Source organism: Patagioenas fasciata, chromosome 7 (genome assembly GCF_037038585.1).
Source record: "Patagioenas fasciata isolate bPatFas1 chromosome 7, bPatFas1.hap1, whole genome shotgun sequence".
Taxonomy (NCBI): domain Eukaryota; kingdom Metazoa; phylum Chordata; class Aves; order Columbiformes; family Columbidae; genus Patagioenas; species Patagioenas fasciata.
In genome coordinates this window covers 42203111-42223532 of record NC_092526.1, presented here as the reverse complement: position 1 = coordinate 42223532, position 20422 = coordinate 42203111, and positions in this window count along the sequence as shown.

Sequence of the window (20422 nt, the reverse complement as noted above, 5' to 3'; positions counted from 1 at the left end):
TCCCTCCTGAACTCTGGATCCTTTGGTGCACTCCTGTAACCCTCCTGAACTCCTGGGTCCCCTGTGAACTACTGTGTTCCCCCCTGAACTCCTGGGTCCTTTGGGGCACTGCTAGGTCCCCTCCTGAACTCCTGGGTGGGTCCCCTCCTGATCTCTGGATCCTCTGGGGCACTCCTGGGTCCCCTCCTGAACTCTTGGGTCCTTTGGTGAACTCTTGGGTCCCCTCAGAACTCCAGGTTTCCCCCCTGAACTCCTGAGTCTTTTGGGGTACTCCTGGGTCTCCTCCTGAACTCTTGGGTCTCCTTCTAAGCTCTTGGGTCCCACCCTGAACTCCTGGATCCCCTCCTGAACTCCTGGGTCCTTTGGGGCACTCCTGGTCCCCCCCTGAACTCCTGGGTGGGTCTCTCCTGAACTTTGGATCCTTTGGGGCACTCCTGGGTCCCCTCCTGAACTCCTGTGTTCCCCTCCTGAACTCCTGGGTCCTTTGGGGCACTGCTGTGTCCCCTTTCGAACTCCTGTGTGGGTCCCCTTCTGAACTCCTGGGTCCCCTCCTCAACTCTGGGGTCCTTTGGGGCACTTCTGGGTCCCATCAGAACTCCTGGGTTCCCTCCTGAACTCTGGATCTTTTGGGGCACTCCTGGGTCCCCTCCTGAACTCTGGGGTCCTTTGGGGCACTCGTGAGTCCCATCAGAACTCCTGGGTTCCCTCCTGAACTCTGGATACTTTGGGGCACTCCTGGGTCCCCTCCTGAACTCTGGATCCTTTGGGGAACTCCTGGGTTCCCCCCTGAAATCCTGGGTCTTTTCGGGCACTGCTGGGTCAGCTCCTGAATTCCTGTGTGGGTCCCCTCCTGATCTCCTGGGTGGGTCCCCTCCTGAACTCCTGGGTGGGTCCCCTCCTGAACTCCTGGGTCCTTTGGGGCACTCTTGGGTCCCCTCAGAACTCCAGGTTTCCCCCCTGAACTCCTGGGTCTTTTGGGGTACTCTTGGGTCCCCTCCTGAACTCTTGGGTCCCCTTCTAAGCTCTTGGGTCCCACCCTGAACTCCTGGATCCTCTCCTGAACTCCTGGGTCCTTTGGGGCACTCCTGGTCCCCCCCTGAACTCCTGGGTGGGTCTCTCCTGAACTTTGGATCCTTTGGGGCACTCCTGGGTCCCCTCCTGAACTCCTGTGTTCCCCTCCTGAACTCCTGGGTCCTTTGGGGCACTGCTGGGTCCCCTTTCGAACTCCTGTGTGGGTCCCCTTCCGAACTCCTGGGTCCCCTCCTCAACTCTGGGGTCCTTTGGGGCACTTCTGGGTCCCATCAGAACTCCTGGGTTCCCTCCTGAACTCTGGATCTTTTGGGGCACTCCTGGGTCCCCTCCTGAACTCTGGGGTCCTTTGGGGCACTCGTGGGTCCCATCAGAACTCCTGGGTTCCCTCCTGAACTCTGGATACTTTGGGGCACTCCTGGGTCCCCTCCTGAACTCTGGATCCTTTGGGGAACTCCTGGGTTCCCCCCTGAAATCCTGGGTCTTTTCGGGCACTGCTGGGTCAGCTCCTGAATTCCTGTGTGGGTCCCCTCCTGATCTCCTGGGTGGGTCCCCTCCTGAACTCCTGGGTGGGTCCCCTCCTGAACTCCTGGGTCCTTTGGGGCACTCTTGGGTCCCCTCAGAACTCCTGGGTTCCCCACTGAACTCCTGGGTCCTTTGGGGCACTCCCGTCCCCTTCTGAACTCCTCGGCATGTCCCCTCCTGAATTCTTCAGTCCCTCCCTGAACTCCTGGGCGGGTCCCTCCTGAACTCCTGGGCGGGTCCCTCCTGAACTCCTGGGCGGGTCCCTCCTGAACTCTGGATCCTTTAGGGCACTCCTGGGTCCCCTCCTGAACTCCTGGGTCCCCTCCGAACTGCTGTGTTCCCCCCTTAACTCCTGGGTCCTTTGGGGCACTCCTGGGTCCCCTCCTGAACTCTTGGGTCCTTTGGTTAACTCTTGGGTCCCCTCAGAACTCCTGGATTCCCCCCTGAACTCCTGGGTCCTTTGGGGTACTCCTGGGTCCCCTCCTGAACTCCTGGGCGGGTCCCTCCTGAACTCTGGATCCTTTGGGGCACTCCTGGGTCCCCTCCTGAACTCCTGTGTTCCCCTCCTGAACTCCTGGGTCATTTGGGGCACTGCTGGGTCCCCTTCCGAACTCCTGGGTCCCCTCCTCAACTCTGGGGTCCTGTGGGGCACTTCTCGGTCCCATCAGAACTCCTGGCTTCCCTCCTGAACTCTGGATCTTTTCGGGCACTCCTGGGTCCCCTCCTTAACTCCTGTGTTCTCCTCCTGAACTCCTGGGTCATTTGGGGCACTGCTGGGTCCCATCAGAACTCCTGGGTTCCCTCCTGAACTCTGGATCTTTTGGGGCACTCCTGGGTCCCCTCCTGAACTCTGGGGTCCTTAGGGGCACTCCTGGGTCCCATCACAACTCCTGGGTTCCCTCCTGAACTCTGGATCCTTTGGTGCACTCCTGTAACCCTCCTGAACTCCTGGGTCCCCTGTGAACTACTGTGTTCCCCCCTGAACTCCTGGGTCCTTTGGGGCACTGCTAGGTCCCCTCCTGAACTCCTGGGTGGGTCCCCTCCTGATCTCTGGATCCTCTGGGGCACTCCTGGGTCCCCTCCTGAACTCTTGGGTCCTTTGGTGAACTCTTGGGTCCCCTCAGAACTCCAGGTTTCCCCCCTGAACTCCTGAGTCTTTTGGGGTACTCCTGGGTCTCCTCCTGAACTCTTGGGTCTCCTTCTAAGCTCTTGGGTCCCACCCTGAACTCCTGGATCCCCTCCTGAACTCCTGGGTCCTTTGGGGCACTCCTGGTCCCCCCCTGAACTCCTGGGTGGGTCTCTCCTGAACTTTGGATCCTTTGGGGCACTCCTGGGTCCCCTCCTGAACTCCTGTGTTCCCCTCCTGAACTCCTGGGTCCTTTGGGGCACTGCTGTGTCCCCTTTCGAACTCCTGTGTGGGTCCCCTTCTGAACTCCTGGGTCCCCTCCTCAACTCTGGGGTCCTTTGGGGCACTTCTGGGTCCCATCAGAACTCCTGGGTTCCCTCCTGAACTCTGGATCTTTTGGGGCACTCCTGGGTCCCCTCCTGAACTCTGGGGTCCTTTGGGGCACTCGTGAGTCCCATCAGAACTCCTGGGTTCCCTCCTGAACTCTGGATACTTTGGGGCACTCCTGGGTCCCCTCCTGAACTCTGGATCCTTTGGGGAACTCCTGGGTTCCCCCCTGAAATCCTGGGTCTTTTCGGGCACTGCTGGGTCAGCTCCTGAATTCCTGTGTGGGTCCCCTCCTGATCTCCTGGGTGGGTCCCCTCCTGAACTCCTGGGTGGGTCCCCTCCTGAACTCCTGGGTCCTTTGGGGCACTCTTGGGTCCCCTCAGAACTCCAGGTTTCCCCCCTGAACTCCTGGGTCTTTTGGGGTACTCTTGGGTCCCCTCCTGAACTCTTGGGTCCCCTTCTAAGCTCTTGGGTCCCACCCTGAACTCCTGGATCCTCTCCTGAACTCCTGGGTCCTTTGGGGCACTCCTGGTCCCCCCCTGAACTCCTGGGTGGGTCTCTCCTGAACTTTGGATCCTTTGGGGCACTCCTGGGTCCCCTCCTGAACTCCTGTGTTCCCCTCCTGAACTCCTGGGTCCTTTGGGGCACTGCTGGGTCCCCTTTCGAACTCCTGTGTGGGTCCCCTTCCGAACTCCTGGGTCCCCTCCTCAACTCTGGGGTCCTTTGGGGCACTTCTGGGTCCCATCAGAACTCCTGGGTTCCCTCCTGAACTCTGGATCTTTTGGGGCACTCCTGGGTCCCCTCCTGAACTCTGGGGTCCTTTGGGGCACTCGTGGGTCCCATCAGAACTCCTGGGTTCCCTCCTGAACTCTGGATACTTTGGGGCACTCCTGGGTCCCCTCCTGAACTCTGGATCCTTTGGGGAACTCCTGGGTTCCCCCCTGAAATCCTGGGTCTTTTCGGGCACTGCTGGGTCAGCTCCTGAATTCCTGTGTGGGTCCCCTCCTGATCTCCTGGGTGGGTCCCCTCCTGAACTCCTGGGTGGGTCCCCTCCTGAACTCCTGGGTCCTTTGGGGCACTCTTGGGTCCCCTCAGAACTCCTGGGTTCCCCACTGAACTCCTGGGTCCTTTGGGGCACTCCCGTCCCCTTCTGAACTCCTCGGCATGTCCCCTCCTGAATTCTTCAGTCCCTCCCTGAACTCCTGGGCGGGTCCCTCCTGAACTCCTGGGCGGGTCCCTCCTGAACTCCTGGGCGGGTCCCTCCTGAACTCCTGGGCGGGTCCCTCCTGAACTCTGGATCCTTTAGGGCACTCCTGGGTCCCCTCCTGAACTCCTGGGTCCCCTCCGAACTGCTGTGTTCCCCCCTTAACTCCTGGGTCCTTTGGGGCACTCCTGGGTCCCCTCCTGAACTCTTGGGTCCTTTGGTTAACTCTTGGGTCCCCTCAGAACTCCTGGATTCCCCCCTGAACTCCTGGGTCCTTTGGGGTACTCCTGGGTCCCCTCCTGAACTCCTGGGCGGGTCCCTCCTGAACTCTGGATCCTTTGGGGCACTCCTGGGTCCCCTCCTGAACTCCTGTGTTCCCCTCCTGAACTCCTGGGTCATTTGGGGCACTGCTGGGTCCCCTTCCGAACTCCTGGGTCCCCTCCTCAACTCTGGGGTCCTGTGGGGCACTTCTCGGTCCCATCAGAACTCCTGGCTTCCCTCCTGAACTCTGGATCTTTTCGGGCACTCCTGGGTCCCCTCCTTAACTCCTGTGTTCTCCTCCTGAACTCCTGGGTCATTTGGGGCACTGCTGGGTCCCATCAGAACTCCTGGGTTCCCTCCTGAACTCTGGATCTTTTGGGGCACTCCTGGGTCCCCTCCTGAACTCTGGGGTCCTTAGGGGCACTCCTGGGTCCCATCACAACTCCTGGGTTCCCTCCTGAACTCTGGATCCTTTGGTGCACTCCTGTAACCCTCCTGAACTCCTGGGTCCCCTGTGAACTACTGTGTTCCCCCCTGAACTCCTGGGTCCTTTGGGGCACTGCTAGGTCCCCTCCTGAACTCCTGGGTGGGTCCCCTCCTGATCTCTGGATCCTCTGGGGCACTCCTGGGTCCCCTCCTGAACTCTTGGGTCCTTTGGTGAACTCTTGGGTCCCCTCAGAACTCCAGGTTTCCCCCCTGAACTCCTGAGTCTTTTGGGGTACTCCTGGGTCTCCTCCTGAACTCTTGGGTCTCCTTCTAAGCTCTTGGGTCCCACCCTGAACTCCTGGATCCCCTCCTGAACTCCTGGGTCCTTTGGGGCACTCCTGGTCCCCCCCTGAACTCCTGGGTGGGTCTCTCCTGAACTTTGGATCCTTTGGGGCACTCCTGGGTCCCCTCCTGAACTCCTGTGTTCCCCTCCTGAACTCCTGGGTCCTTTGGGGCACTGCTGTGTCCCCTTTCGAACTCCTGTGTGGGTCCCCTTCTGAACTCCTGGGTCCCCTCCTCAACTCTGGGGTCCTTTGGGGCACTTCTGGGTCCCATCAGAACTCCTGGGTTCCCTCCTGAACTCTGGATCTTTTGGGGCACTCCTGGGTCCCCTCCTGAACTCTGGGGTCCTTTGGGGCACTCGTGAGTCCCATCAGAACTCCTGGGTTCCCTCCTGAACTCTGGATACTTTGGGGCACTCCTGGGTCCCCTCCTGAACTCTGGATCCTTTGGGGAACTCCTGGGTTCCCCCCTGAAATCCTGGGTCTTTTCGGGCACTGCTGGGTCAGCTCCTGAATTCCTGTGTGGGTCCCCTCCTGATCTCCTGGGTGGGTCCCCTCCTGAACTCCTGGGTGGGTCCCCTCCTGAACTCCTGGGTCCTTTGGGGCACTCTTGGGTCCCCTCAGAACTCCAGGTTTCCCCCCTGAACTCCTGGGTCTTTTGGGGTACTCTTGGGTCCCCTCCTGAACTCTTGGGTCCCCTTCTAAGCTCTTGGGTCCCACCCTGAACTCCTGGATCCTCTCCTGAACTCCTGGGTCCTTTGGGGCACTCCTGGTCCCCCCCTGAACTCCTGGGTGGGTCTCTCCTGAACTTTGGATCCTTTGGGGCACTCCTGGGTCCCCTCCTGAACTCCTGTGTTCCCCTCCTGAACTCCTGGGTCCTTTGGGGCACTGCTGGGTCCCCTTTCGAACTCCTGTGTGGGTCCCCTTCCGAACTCCTGGGTCCCCTCCTCAACTCTGGGGTCCTTTGGGGCACTTCTGGGTCCCATCAGAACTCCTGGGTTCCCTCCTGAACTCTGGATCTTTTGGGGCACTCCTGGGTCCCCTCCTGAACTCTGGGGTCCTTTGGGGCACTCGTGGGTCCCATCAGAACTCCTGGGTTCCCTCCTGAACTCTGGATACTTTGGGGCACTCCTGGGTCCCCTCCTGAACTCTGGATCCTTTGGGGAACTCCTGGGTTCCCCCCTGAAATCCTGGGTCTTTTCGGGCACTGCTGGGTCAGCTCCTGAATTCCTGTGTGGGTCCCCTCCTGATCTCCTGGGTGGGTCCCCTCCTGAACTCCTGGGTGGGTCCCCTCCTGAACTCCTGGGTCCTTTGGGGCACTCTTGGGTCCCCTCAGAACTCCTGGGTTCCCCACTGAACTCCTGGGTCCTTTGGGGCACTCCCGTCCCCTTCTGAACTCCTCGGCATGTCCCCTCCTGAATTCTTCAGTCCCTCCCTGAACTCCTGGGCGGGTCCCTCCTGAACTCCTGGGCGGGTCCCTCCTGAACTCCTGGGCGGGTCCCTCCTGAACTCTGGATCCTTTAGGGCACTCCTGGGTCCCCTCCTGAACTCCTGGGTCCCCTCCGAACTGCTGTGTTCCCCCCTTAACTCCTGGGTCCTTTGGGGCACTCCTGGGTCCCCTCCTGAACTCTTGGGTCCTTTGGTTAACTCTTGGGTCCCCTCAGAACTCCTGGATTCCCCCCTGAACTCCTGGGTCCTTTGGGGTACTCCTGGGTCCCCTCCTGAACTCCTGGGCGGGTCCCTCCTGAACTCTGGATCCTTTGGGGCACTCCTGGGTCCCCTCCTGAACTCCTGTGTTCCCCTCCTGAACTCCTGGGTCATTTGGGGCACTGCTGGGTCCCCTTCCGAACTCCTGGGTCCCCTCCTCAACTCTGGGGTCCTGTGGGGCACTTCTCGGTCCCATCAGAACTCCTGGCTTCCCTCCTGAACTCTGGATCTTTTCGGGCACTCCTGGGTCCCCTCCTTAACTCCTGTGTTCTCCTCCTGAACTCCTGGGTCATTTGGGGCACTGCTGGGTCCCATCAGAACTCCTGGGTTCCCTCCTGAACTCTGGATCTTTTGGGGCACTCCTGGGTCCCCTCCTGAACTCTGGGGTCCTTAGGGGCACTCCTGGGTCCCATCACAACTCCTGGGTTCCCTCCTGAACTCTGGATCCTTTGGTGCACTCCTGTAACCCTCCTGAACTCCTGGGTCCCCTGTGAACTACTGTGTTCCCCCCTGAACTCCTGGGTCCTTTGGGGCACTGCTAGGTCCCCTCCTGAACTCCTGGGTGGGTCCCCTCCTGATCTCTGGATCCTCTGGGGCACTCCTGGGTCCCCTCCTGAACTCTTGGGTCCTTTGGTGAACTCTTGGGTCCCCTCAGAACTCCAGGTTTCCCCCCTGAACTCCTGAGTCTTTTGGGGTACTCCTGGGTCTCCTCCTGAACTCTTGGGTCTCCTTCTAAGCTCTTGGGTCCCACCCTGAACTCCTGGATCCCCTCCTGAACTCCTGGGTCCTTTGGGGCACTCCTGGTCCCCCCCTGAACTCCTGGGTGGGTCTCTCCTGAACTTTGGATCCTTTGGGGCACTCCTGGGTCCCCTCCTGAACTCCTGTGTTCCCCTCCTGAACTCCTGGGTCCTTTGGGGCACTGCTGTGTCCCCTTTCGAACTCCTGTGTGGGTCCCCTTCTGAACTCCTGGGTCCCCTCCTCAACTCTGGGGTCCTTTGGGGCACTTCTGGGTCCCATCAGAACTCCTGGGTTCCCTCCTGAACTCTGGATCTTTTGGGGCACTCCTGGGTCCCCTCCTGAACTCTGGGGTCCTTTGGGGCACTCGTGAGTCCCATCAGAACTCCTGGGTTCCCTCCTGAACTCTGGATACTTTGGGGCACTCCTGGGTCCCCTCCTGAACTCTGGATCCTTTGGGGAACTCCTGGGTTCCCCCCTGAAATCCTGGGTCTTTTCGGGCACTGCTGGGTCAGCTCCTGAATTCCTGTGTGGGTCCCCTCCTGATCTCCTGGGTGGGTCCCCTCCTGAACTCCTGGGTGGGTCCCCTCCTGAACTCCTGGGTCCTTTGGGGCACTCTTGGGTCCCCTCAGAACTCCAGGTTTCCCCCCTGAACTCCTGGGTCTTTTGGGGTACTCTTGGGTCCCCTCCTGAACTCTTGGGTCCCCTTCTAAGCTCTTGGGTCCCACCCTGAACTCCTGGATCCTCTCCTGAACTCCTGGGTCCTTTGGGGCACTCCTGGTCCCCCCCTGAACTCCTGGGTGGGTCTCTCCTGAACTTTGGATCCTTTGGGGCACTCCTGGGTCCCCTCCTGAACTCCTGTGTTCCCCTCCTGAACTCCTGGGTCCTTTGGGGCACTGCTGGGTCCCCTTTCGAACTCCTGTGTGGGTCCCCTTCCGAACTCCTGGGTCCCCTCCTCAACTCTGGGGTCCTTTGGGGCACTTCTGGGTCCCATCAGAACTCCTGGGTTCCCTCCTGAACTCTGGATCTTTTGGGGCACTCCTGGGTCCCCTCCTGAACTCTGGGGTCCTTTGGGGCACTCGTGGGTCCCATCAGAACTCCTGGGTTCCCTCCTGAACTCTGGATACTTTGGGGCACTCCTGGGTCCCCTCCTGAACTCTGGATCCTTTGGGGAACTCCTGGGTTCCCCCCTGAAATCCTGGGTCTTTTCGGGCACTGCTGGGTCAGCTCCTGAATTCCTGTGTGGGTCCCCTCCTGATCTCCTGGGTGGGTCCCCTCCTGAACTCCTGGGTGGGTCCCCTCCTGAACTCCTGGGTCCTTTGGGGCACTCTTGGGTCCCCTCAGAACTCCTGGGTTCCCCACTGAACTCCTGGGTCCTTTGGGGCACTCCCGTCCCCTTCTGAACTCCTCGGCATGTCCCCTCCTGAATTCTTCAGTCCCTCCCTGAACTCCTGGGCGGGTCCCTCCTGAACTCCTGGGCGGGTCCCTCCTGAACTCCTGGGCGGGTCCCTCCTGAACTCTGGATCCTTTAGGGCACTCCTGGGTCCCCTCCTGAACTCCTGGGTCCCCTCCGAACTGCTGTGTTCCCCCCTTAACTCCTGGGTCCTTTGGGGCACTCCTGGGTCCCCTCCTGAACTCTTGGGTCCTTTGGTTAACTCTTGGGTCCCCTCAGAACTCCTGGATTCCCCCCTGAACTCCTGGGTCCTTTGGGGTACTCCTGGGTCCCCTCCTGAACTCCTGGGCGGGTCCCTCCTGAACTCTGGATCCTTTGGGGCACTCCTGGGTCCCCTCCTGAACTCCTGTGTTCCCCTCCTGAACTCCTGGGTCATTTGGGGCACTGCTGGGTCCCCTTCCGAACTCCTGGGTCCCCTCCTCAACTCTGGGGTCCTGTGGGGCACTTCTCGGTCCCATCAGAACTCCTGGCTTCCCTCCTGAACTCTGGATCTTTTCGGGCACTCCTGGGTCCCCTCCTTAACTCCTGTGTTCTCCTCCTGAACTCCTGGGTCATTTGGGGCACTGCTGGGTCCCATCAGAACTCCTGGGTTCCCTCCTGAACTCTGGATCTTTTGGGGCACTCCTGGGTCCCCTCCTGAACTCTGGGGTCCTTAGGGGCACTCCTGGGTCCCATCACAACTCCTGGGTTCCCTCCTGAACTCTGGATCCTTTGGTGCACTCCTGTAACCCTCCTGAACTCCTGGGTCCCCTGTGAACTACTGTGTTCCCCCCTGAACTCCTGGGTCCTTTGGGGCACTGCTAGGTCCCCTCCTGAACTCCTGGGTGGGTCCCCTCCTGATCTCTGGATCCTCTGGGGCACTCCTGGGTCCCCTCCTGAACTCTTGGGTCCTTTGGTGAACTCTTGGGTCCCCTCAGAACTCCAGGTTTCCCCCCTGAACTCCTGAGTCTTTTGGGGTACTCCTGGGTCTCCTCCTGAACTCTTGGGTCTCCTTCTAAGCTCTTGGGTCCCACCCTGAACTCCTGGATCCCCTCCTGAACTCCTGGGTCCTTTGGGGCACTCCTGGTCCCCCCCTGAACTCCTGGGTGGGTCTCTCCTGAACTTTGGATCCTTTGGGGCACTCCTGGGTCCCCTCCTGAACTCCTGTGTTCCCCTCCTGAACTCCTGGGTCCTTTGGGGCACTGCTGTGTCCCCTTTCGAACTCCTGTGTGGGTCCCCTTCTGAACTCCTGGGTCCCCTCCTCAACTCTGGGGTCCTTTGGGGCACTTCTGGGTCCCATCAGAACTCCTGGGTTCCCTCCTGAACTCTGGATCTTTTGGGGCACTCCTGGGTCCCCTCCTGAACTCTGGGGTCCTTTGGGGCACTCGTGAGTCCCATCAGAACTCCTGGGTTCCCTCCTGAACTCTGGATACTTTGGGGCACTCCTGGGTCCCCTCCTGAACTCTGGATCCTTTGGGGAACTCCTGGGTTCCCCCCTGAAATCCTGGGTCTTTTCGGGCACTGCTGGGTCAGCTCCTGAATTCCTGTGTGGGTCCCCTCCTGATCTCCTGGGTGGGTCCCCTCCTGAACTCCTGGGTGGGTCCCCTCCTGAACTCCTGGGTCCTTTGGGGCACTCTTGGGTCCCCTCAGAACTCCAGGTTTCCCCCCTGAACTCCTGGGTCTTTTGGGGTACTCTTGGGTCCCCTCCTGAACTCTTGGGTCCCCTTCTAAGCTCTTGGGTCCCACCCTGAACTCCTGGATCCTCTCCTGAACTCCTGGGTCCTTTGGGGCACTCCTGGTCCCCCCCTGAACTCCTGGGTGGGTCTCTCCTGAACTTTGGATCCTTTGGGGCACTCCTGGGTCCCCTCCTGAACTCCTGTGTTCCCCTCCTGAACTCCTGGGTCCTTTGGGGCACTGCTGGGTCCCCTTTCGAACTCCTGTGTGGGTCCCCTTCCGAACTCCTGGGTCCCCTCCTCAACTCTGGGGTCCTTTGGGGCACTTCTGGGTCCCATCAGAACTCCTGGGTTCCCTCCTGAACTCTGGATCTTTTGGGGCACTCCTGGGTCCCCTCCTGAACTCTGGGGTCCTTTGGGGCACTCGTGGGTCCCATCAGAACTCCTGGGTTCCCTCCTGAACTCTGGATACTTTGGGGCACTCCTGGGTCCCCTCCTGAACTCTGGATCCTTTGGGGAACTCCTGGGTTCCCCCCTGAAATCCTGGGTCTTTTCGGGCACTGCTGGGTCAGCTCCTGAATTCCTGTGTGGGTCCCCTCCTGATCTCCTGGGTGGGTCCCCTCCTGAACTCCTGGGTGGGTCCCCTCCTGAACTCCTGGGTCCTTTGGGGCACTCTTGGGTCCCCTCAGAACTCCTGGGTTCCCCACTGAACTCCTGGGTCCTTTGGGGCACTCCCGTCCCCTTCTGAACTCCTCGGCATGTCCCCTCCTGAATTCTTCAGTCCCTCCCTGAACTCCTGGGCGGGTCCCTCCTGAACTCCTGGGCGGGTCCCTCCTGAACTCCTGGGCGGGTCCCTCCTGAACTCTGGATCCTTTAGGGCACTCCTGGGTCCCCTCCTGAACTCCTGGGTCCCCTCCGAACTGCTGTGTTCCCCCCTTAACTCCTGGGTCCTTTGGGGCACTCCTGGGTCCCCTCCTGAACTCTTGGGTCCTTTGGTTAACTCTTGGGTCCCCTCAGAACTCCTGGATTCCCCCCTGAACTCCTGGGTCCTTTGGGGTACTCCTGGGTCCCCTCCTGAACTCCTGGGCGGGTCCCTCCTGAACTCTGGATCCTTTGGGGCACTCCTGGGTCCCCTCCTGAACTCCTGTGTTCCCCTCCTGAACTCCTGGGTCATTTGGGGCACTGCTGGGTCCCCTTCCGAACTCCTGGGTCCCCTCCTCAACTCTGGGGTCCTGTGGGGCACTTCTCGGTCCCATCAGAACTCCTGGCTTCCCTCCTGAACTCTGGATCTTTTCGGGCACTCCTGGGTCCCCTCCTTAACTCCTGTGTTCTCCTCCTGAACTCCTGGGTCATTTGGGGCACTGCTGGGTCCCATCAGAACTCCTGGGTTCCCTCCTGAACTCTGGATCTTTTGGGGCACTCCTGGGTCCCCTCCTGAACTCTGGGGTCCTTAGGGGCACTCCTGGGTCCCATCACAACTCCTGGGTTCCCTCCTGAACTCTGGATCCTTTGGTGCACTCCTGTAACCCTCCTGAACTCCTGGGTCCCCTGTGAACTACTGTGTTCCCCCCTGAACTCCTGGGTCCTTTGGGGCACTGCTAGGTCCCCTCCTGAACTCCTGGGTGGGTCCCCTCCTGATCTCTGGATCCTCTGGGGCACTCCTGGGTCCCCTCCTGAACTCTTGGGTCCTTTGGTGAACTCTTGGGTCCCCTCAGAACTCCAGGTTTCCCCCCTGAACTCCTGAGTCTTTTGGGGTACTCCTGGGTCTCCTCCTGAACTCTTGGGTCTCCTTCTAAGCTCTTGGGTCCCACCCTGAACTCCTGGATCCCCTCCTGAACTCCTGGGTCCTTTGGGGCACTCCTGGTCCCCCCCTGAACTCCTGGGTGGGTCTCTCCTGAACTTTGGATCCTTTGGGGCACTCCTGGGTCCCCTCCTGAACTCCTGTGTTCCCCTCCTGAACTCCTGGGTCCTTTGGGGCACTGCTGTGTCCCCTTTCGAACTCCTGTGTGGGTCCCCTTCTGAACTCCTGGGTCCCCTCCTCAACTCTGGGGTCCTTTGGGGCACTTCTGGGTCCCATCAGAACTCCTGGGTTCCCTCCTGAACTCTGGATCTTTTGGGGCACTCCTGGGTCCCCTCCTGAACTCTGGGGTCCTTTGGGGCACTCGTGAGTCCCATCAGAACTCCTGGGTTCCCTCCTGAACTCTGGATACTTTGGGGCACTCCTGGGTCCCCTCCTGAACTCTGGATCCTTTGGGGAACTCCTGGGTTCCCCCCTGAAATCCTGGGTCTTTTCGGGCACTGCTGGGTCAGCTCCTGAATTCCTGTGTGGGTCCCCTCCTGATCTCCTGGGTGGGTCCCCTCCTGAACTCCTGGGTGGGTCCCCTCCTGAACTCCTGGGTCCTTTGGGGCACTCTTGGGTCCCCTCAGAACTCCAGGTTTCCCCCCTGAACTCCTGGGTCTTTTGGGGTACTCTTGGGTCCCCTCCTGAACTCTTGGGTCCCCTTCTAAGCTCTTGGGTCCCACCCTGAACTCCTGGATCCTCTCCTGAACTCCTGGGTCCTTTGGGGCACTCCTGGTCCCCCCCTGAACTCCTGGGTGGGTCTCTCCTGAACTTTGGATCCTTTGGGGCACTCCTGGGTCCCCTCCTGAACTCCTGTGTTCCCCTCCTGAACTCCTGGGTCCTTTGGGGCACTGCTGGGTCCCCTTTCGAACTCCTGTGTGGGTCCCCTTCCGAACTCCTGGGTCCCCTCCTCAACTCTGGGGTCCTTTGGGGCACTTCTGGGTCCCATCAGAACTCCTGGGTTCCCTCCTGAACTCTGGATCTTTTGGGGCACTCCTGGGTCCCCTCCTGAACTCTGGGGTCCTTTGGGGCACTCGTGGGTCCCATCAGAACTCCTGGGTTCCCTCCTGAACTCTGGATACTTTGGGGCACTCCTGGGTCCCCTCCTGAACTCTGGATCCTTTGGGGAACTCCTGGGTTCCCCCCTGAAATCCTGGGTCTTTTCGGGCACTGCTGGGTCAGCTCCTGAATTCCTGTGTGGGTCCCCTCCTGATCTCCTGGGTGGGTCCCCTCCTGAACTCCTGGGTGGGTCCCCTCCTGAACTCCTGGGTCCTTTGGGGCACTCTTGGGTCCCCTCAGAACTCCTGGGTTCCCCACTGAACTCCTGGGTCCTTTGGGGCACTCCCGTCCCCTTCTGAACTCCTCGGCATGTCCCCTCCTGAATTCTTCAGTCCCTCCCTGAACTCCTGGGCGGGTCCCTCCTGAACTCCTGGGCGGGTCCCTCCTGAACTCCTGGGCGGGTCCCTCCTGAACTCTGGATCCTTTAGGGCACTCCTGGGTCCCCTCCTGAACTCCTGGGTCCCCTCCGAACTGCTGTGTTCCCCCCTTAACTCCTGGGTCCTTTGGGGCACTCCTGGGTCCCCTCCTGAACTCTTGGGTCCTTTGGTTAACTCTTGGGTCCCCTCAGAACTCCTGGATTCCCCCCTGAACTCCTGGGTCCTTTGGGGTACTCCTGGGTCCCCTCCTGAACTCCTGGGCGGGTCCCTCCTGAGCTCCTGGGCGGGTCCCCTCCTGAACTCCTGGACGGGTCCCCTCCTGATCTCTTGGGTCCGCTCCTGAACTCTGGATCCTTTGGGGCATTCCTGGGTCCCCTCCTGAACACTGGATCCTTTGGGGCACTCCTGGTCCCCCTCCTGAAATCCTGAATGGGTCACCTCAGAACTCCTGGGTCCCCTCCTGAAGTCCTGGGTGGGTCCCACCATAAAGTCCTGGGTGGGTCCCTCCTGAACTCCTGGGCTTGTAACCTCCTGAACTCCTGGGCTGGTCCCCTCCTGATCTCTTGGGTCCGCTCCTGAACTCCTGGGTCCCCTCCTGAACTCTGGATCCTTTGGGGCACTACTGGGTACCCCCCCTGAACTCCTGGGTCCTTTGGGGCACTGCTGGGTCCCCTCCTGAACTCCTGGGTGGGTCCCCTCCTGAACTCCTGGGTGGGTCCCCTCCTGAACTCCTGGGTCCTTTGGGGCACTCCTGGGTCCCCTCAGAACTCCTGGGTTCCCCACTGAACTCCTGGGTCCTTTGGGGCACTCCTGGTCCCCCTTAAGCTCTTGGGTCCTTTGGGGAACTCTTGGGTCCCCTCAGAACTCCTGGGTTCACCCCTGAACTCCTGGGTCCTTTGGGACACTCCTGGGCCTCCTCAGTACTCGTGGGTTCCCCCCTGAACTCCTGGGTCATTTGGGGCACTGCTGGGTTCCCTTCCGAACTTCTGGGTGGGTCCTCTTCTGAATTCCTGGGCGGGTCCCCTCCTGAACTCTGGATCCCTTGGGGCACTCCTGGGTCCCCTCTGAACTCCTGTGTTCCCCCCTGAACTCCTGGGTCCTTTGGGGCACTGCTGGGTCCCTTCCTGAACTCTGGGGTGGGTCCCCTCCTGAACTCTGGATCGTTTGGGGCACTCCTGGGTCCCCTCCTGAACTCTTGGGTCCTTTGGTGAACTCTTGGGTCCCCTCAGAAATCCTGGGGTCCCCCCTGAACTCCTGGCTCCTTTGGGGTACTCCTGGGTCCCCTCCTGAACTCTTGGGTCCCCTTCTATGCTCTTGGGTCCCACCCTGAACTCCTAGGTCGCCTCCTGAACTCCTGGGTCCTTTGGGGCACTCCTGGTCCCCCCCTGAACTCCTGGGTGGGTCCCTCCTGAACTCTGGATCCTTTGGGGCACTCCTGGGTCCTCTCCTTAACTCCTGTGTTCTCCTCCTGAACTCCTGGGTCATTTGGGGCACTGCTGGGTCCGCTTTCGAACTCCTGTGTGTGTCCCCTTCCGAACTCCTGGGTCCCCTCCTGAACTCTGGGGTCCTGTGGGGCACTTCTGGGTCCCATCAGAACTCCTGGCTTCCCTTCTGAACTCTGGATCTTTTCGGGCACTCCTGGGTCCCCTACTGAACTCTGGGGTCCTTAGGGGCACTCCTGGGTCCCATCAGAACTCCTGGCTTCCCTCCTGAACTCTGGATCCTTTGGGGCACTCCTGGGTCCTTTGGGGCACTCCTGGGTCCTCTCCTGAACTCCTGGGTTTCGCTCCTTACCTCTTGGGTTACCCCCTGAACTCCTAGGTCCCCTCCTGAATTCTTCAGTCCCTCCCTGAATTCCCAGTCCTTACCTGTACTCCTGGGCGGGTCCCTCCTGAACTCCTGGGCGGGTCCCTCCTGAACTCCTGGGTGGGTCCGCTCCTGATCTCTTGGGTCCCCTCCTGAACTCTGGATCCTTTTTGGCACTCCTGGGTCCCCTCCTGAACTCTGGATCCTCTGGGGCACTCTGGGTTAGCCCCTGAACTCCTGGGTCCTTTGGTGCACTGCTGGGTCCCCTCCTGAACTCCTGTGTGGGTCCCCTCCTGAACTCTGGATCCTTTGGGGCACTACTGGGTCCCCTCCTGAACTCTGGATCCTTTGGGGCACTCCTGGGTCCCCTCCTGAACTCCGGGGCGGGTCCCCTCCTGAACTCCGGGGCGGGTCCCCTCCTGAACTCCGGGGCGGGTCCCCTCCTGAACTCCGGGGCGGGTCCCCTCCTGAACTCCGGGGCGGGTCCCCTCCTGAACTCTGGATCCTTTGGGGCACTCCTGGGTCCCCTCCTGAACTCCTGGGTCCTCTCTGAACTACTGTGTTCCCTCCTGAACTCCTGGGTCCTTTGGGGCACTGCTGGGTCCCCTCCTGAACTCCTAGGTGGGTCCCCTCCTGAACTCTGGATCCTTTGGGGCACTCCTGGGTCCCCTCCTGAACTCTTGGGTCCCCTCAGAACTCCTGGGTTCCCCCCTGAACGCCTGGGTCCTTTGGGGTACTCCTGGGTCCCCTCCTGAACTCTTGGGTCCCCTTCTAAGCTCTTGGGTCCCACCCTGAACTCCTGGGTCCCCTCCTAAACTCCTGGGTCCTTTGGGGCACTCCTGGTCCCCCCCTGAACTCTTGGGTGGGTCCCTCCTGAACTTTGGATCCTTTGGGGCACTCCTTGGTCCCCTTCTGAATTCCTGTGTTCCCCTCCTGAACTCTTGGGTCCTTTGGGGCACTGCTGGGTCCCCTTTCGAACTCCTGTGTGGGTCCCCTTCCGAACTCCTGGGTCCTCTCCTGAACTCCTGGGTCCGCTCCTGAACTCTTCGGTTACCCCCTGAACTCCTAGGTCCCCTACTGAATTCTTCAGTCCCTACCTGAACTCTCGGTCCCCTCTTAAACTCCTGGGCGGGTCCCCTCCTGAACTCCTGAGCGGGTGACCTCCTGAACTCCTGGGCGGGTCCCCTCCTGAACTCCTGGGCGGGTCCCCTCCTGAACTCCTGGGCGGGTCCCCTCCTGAACTCTGGATCCTTTCGGGCACTCTTGGGTCCCCTCTTGAACTCCTGGGTCCCCTCCTGAACTCCTGGGTCCCCTCCTGAACTCCTGGGTCTTTTGGGGCACTGCTGGGTCCCCTCCTGAACTCCTGGGTGGGTCCCCTCCTGAACTCTGGATCCTTTGGGGCACTCCTGGGTCCCCTCCTGAACTCCTGGGTCTTTTGGGGCACTCCTGGTCCCCATCCTGAACTCCTGAATGGGTCCCCTCAGAACTCCTGGGTTCCCTCCTGAGGTCCTGGGTGGGTCCCGCCATGAAGTCCTGGGTGGGTCCCTCCTGAACTCTTGGGTGCCCTCCTGAACTTTGGATCCTTTGGGGCACTCCTGGGTCCCCTCCTGAACTCTGGATCCTTTGGGGCACTCCTGGGTCCCCCCCTAAACTCCTGGCTCCTTTGGGGCACTCCTGGGTCCCCTCCTGAACTCCTGGGTCCCCTCTGAACTCCTGGGTCCCCTCTGAACTCCTGTGTTCCCCCCTGAACTCCTGGGTCCTTTGGGGCACTCCTGGGTCCCCTCCTGAACTCCTGGGTGGGTCACCTCCTGAACTCTGGATCCTTTGGGGCACTCCTGGGTCCCCTCCTGAACTCCTGGGTCCCCTCCGAACTGCTGTGTTCCCCCCTTAACTCCTGGGTCCTTTGGGGCACTCCTGGGTCCCCTCCTGAACTCTTGGGTCCTTTGGTGAACTCTTGGGTCCCCTCAGAACTCCTGGATTCCCCCCTGAACTCCTGGGTCCTTTGGGGTACTCCTGGGTCCCCTCCTGAACTCCTGGGCGGGTCCCTCCTGAGCTCCTGGGCGGGTCCCTCCTGAACTCCTGGGTCCCCTCCTGACCTCTGGATCCTTTGGGGCACTCCTGGGTCCCCTCCTGAACTCTGGGGTCCTTTGGGGCACTCCTAGGTCCCATCAGAACTCCTGGGTTCCCTCCTGAACTCTGGAACCTTTGGGGCACTCCTGGGTCCCCTCCTGAACTCTGGATCCTTTGGGGCACTCCTGGGTCCTCTCCTGAACTCCTGGGTCCGCTCCTGAACTCTTGGGTTACCCCCTGAACTCCTAGGTCCCCTCCTGAATTCTTCAGTCCCTCACTGAACTCCAGGTCCCCTCCTGAACTCCTGGACGGGTCCCCTCCTGAACTCCTGGACGGGTCCCCTCCTGATCTCTTGGGTCCGCTCCTGAACTCCTGGGTCCCCTCCTGAACTCTGGATCCTTTGGGGCACTCCTGGGTCCCCTCCTGAACACTGGATCCTTTGGGGCACTCCTGGTCCCCCTCCTGAAATCCTGAATGGGTCACCTCAGAACTCCTGGGTCCCCTCCTGAAGTCCTGGGTGGGTCCCGCCATAAAGTCCTGGGTGGGTCCCTCCTGAACTCCTGGGCTTGTACCCTCCTGAACTCCTGGGCTGGTCCCCTCCTGATCACTTGGGTCCGCTCCTGAACTCCTGGGTCCCCTCCTGAACTCTGGATCCTTTGGGCACTACTGGGTCCCCCCCCTGAACTCCTGGGTCCTTTGGGGCACTGCTGGGTCCCCTCCTGAACTCCTGGGTGGGTCCCCTCCTGAACTCCTGGGTGGGTCCCCTCCTGAACTCCTGGGTGGGTCCCCTCCTGAACTCCTGGGTCCTTTGGGGCACTCCTGGGTCCCCTCAGAAATCCTGGGTTCCCCACTGAACTCCTGGGTCCTTTGGGGCACTCCTGGTCCCCCTTAAGCTCTTGGGTCCTTTGGGGAACTCTTGGGTCCCCTCAGAACTCCTGGGTTCACCCCTGAACTCCTGGGTCCTTTGGGGCACTGCTGGGTCCCTTCCTGAACTCTGGGGTGGGTCCCCTCGTGAACTCTGGATCGTTTGGGGCACTCCTGGGTCCCCTCCTGAACTCTTGGGTCCTTTGGTGAACTCTTGGGTCCCCTCAGAAATCCTGGGGTCCCCCCTGAACTCCTGGTTCCTTTGGGGTACTTCTGGGTCCCCTCCTGAACTCTTGGGTCCCCTTCTGCCCTTGGGTCCCACCCTGAACTCCTAGGTCGCCTCCTGAACTCCTGGATCCTTTGGGGCACTCCTGGTCCCCCCCTGAACTCCTGGGTGGGTCCCTCCTGAACTCTGGATCCTTTGGGGCACTCCTGGGTCCCCTCCTGAACTCCTGTGTTCTCCTCCTGAACTCCTGGGTCATTTGGGGCACTGCTGGGTCCCCTTCCGAACTCCTGGGTCCCCTCCTCAACTCTGGGGTCCTGTGGGGCACTTCTCGGTCCCATCAGAACTCCTGGCTTCCCTCCTGAACTCTGGATCTTTTCGGGCACTCCTGGGTCCCCTCCTGAACTCTGGGGTCCTTAGGGGCACTCCTGGGTCCCATCAGAACTCCTGGGTTCCCTCCTGAACTCTGGATCCTTTGGTGCACTCCTGTAACCCTCCTGAACTCCTGGGTCCCCTGTGAACTACTGTGTTCCCCCCTGAACTCCTGGGTCCTTTGGGGCACTGCTAGGTCCCCTCCTGAACTCCTGCTTGGGTCCCCTCCTGATCTCTGGATCCTCTGGGGCACTCCTGGGTCCCCTCCTGAACTCTTGGGTCCTTTGGTGAACTCTTGGGTCCCCTCAGAACTCCAGGTTTCCCCCCTGAACTCCTGAGTCTTTTGGGGTACTCCTGGGTCCCCTCCTGAACTCTTGGGTCTCCTTCTAAGCTCTTGGGTCCCACCCTGAACTCCTGGATCCCCTCCTGAACTCCTGGGTCCTTTGGGGCACTCCTGGTCCCCCCCTGAACTCCTGGGTGGGTCTCTCCTGAACTTTGGATCCTTTGGGGCACTCCTGGGTCCCCTCCTGAACTCCTGTGTTCCCCTCCTGAACTCTGGATCCTTTGGGGCACTCCTGGGTCCCCTCCTGAACTCCTGGGTCTTTTGGGGCACTCCTGGTCCCCATCCTGAACTCCTGAATGGGTCCCCTCAGAACTCCTGGGTTCCCTCCTGAGGTCCTGGGTGGGTCCCGCCATGAAGTCCTGGGTGGGTCCCTCCTGAACTCTTGGGTTCCCTCCTGAACTCTGGAACCTTTGGGGCACTCCTGGGTCCCCTCCTGAACTCTGGATCCTTTGGGGCACTCCTGGGTCCCCCCCTGAACTCCTGGCTCCTTTGGGGCACTCCTGGGTCACCTCCTGAACTCCTGGGTCCCCTCTGAACTCCTGGGTCCCCTCTGAACTCCTGTGTTCCCCCCTGAACTCCTGGGTCCTTTGGGGCACTCCTGGGTCCCCTCCTGAACTCCTGGGTGGGTCACCTCCTGAACTCTGGATCCTTCGGGGCACTCCTGGTTCCATACTGAACTCCT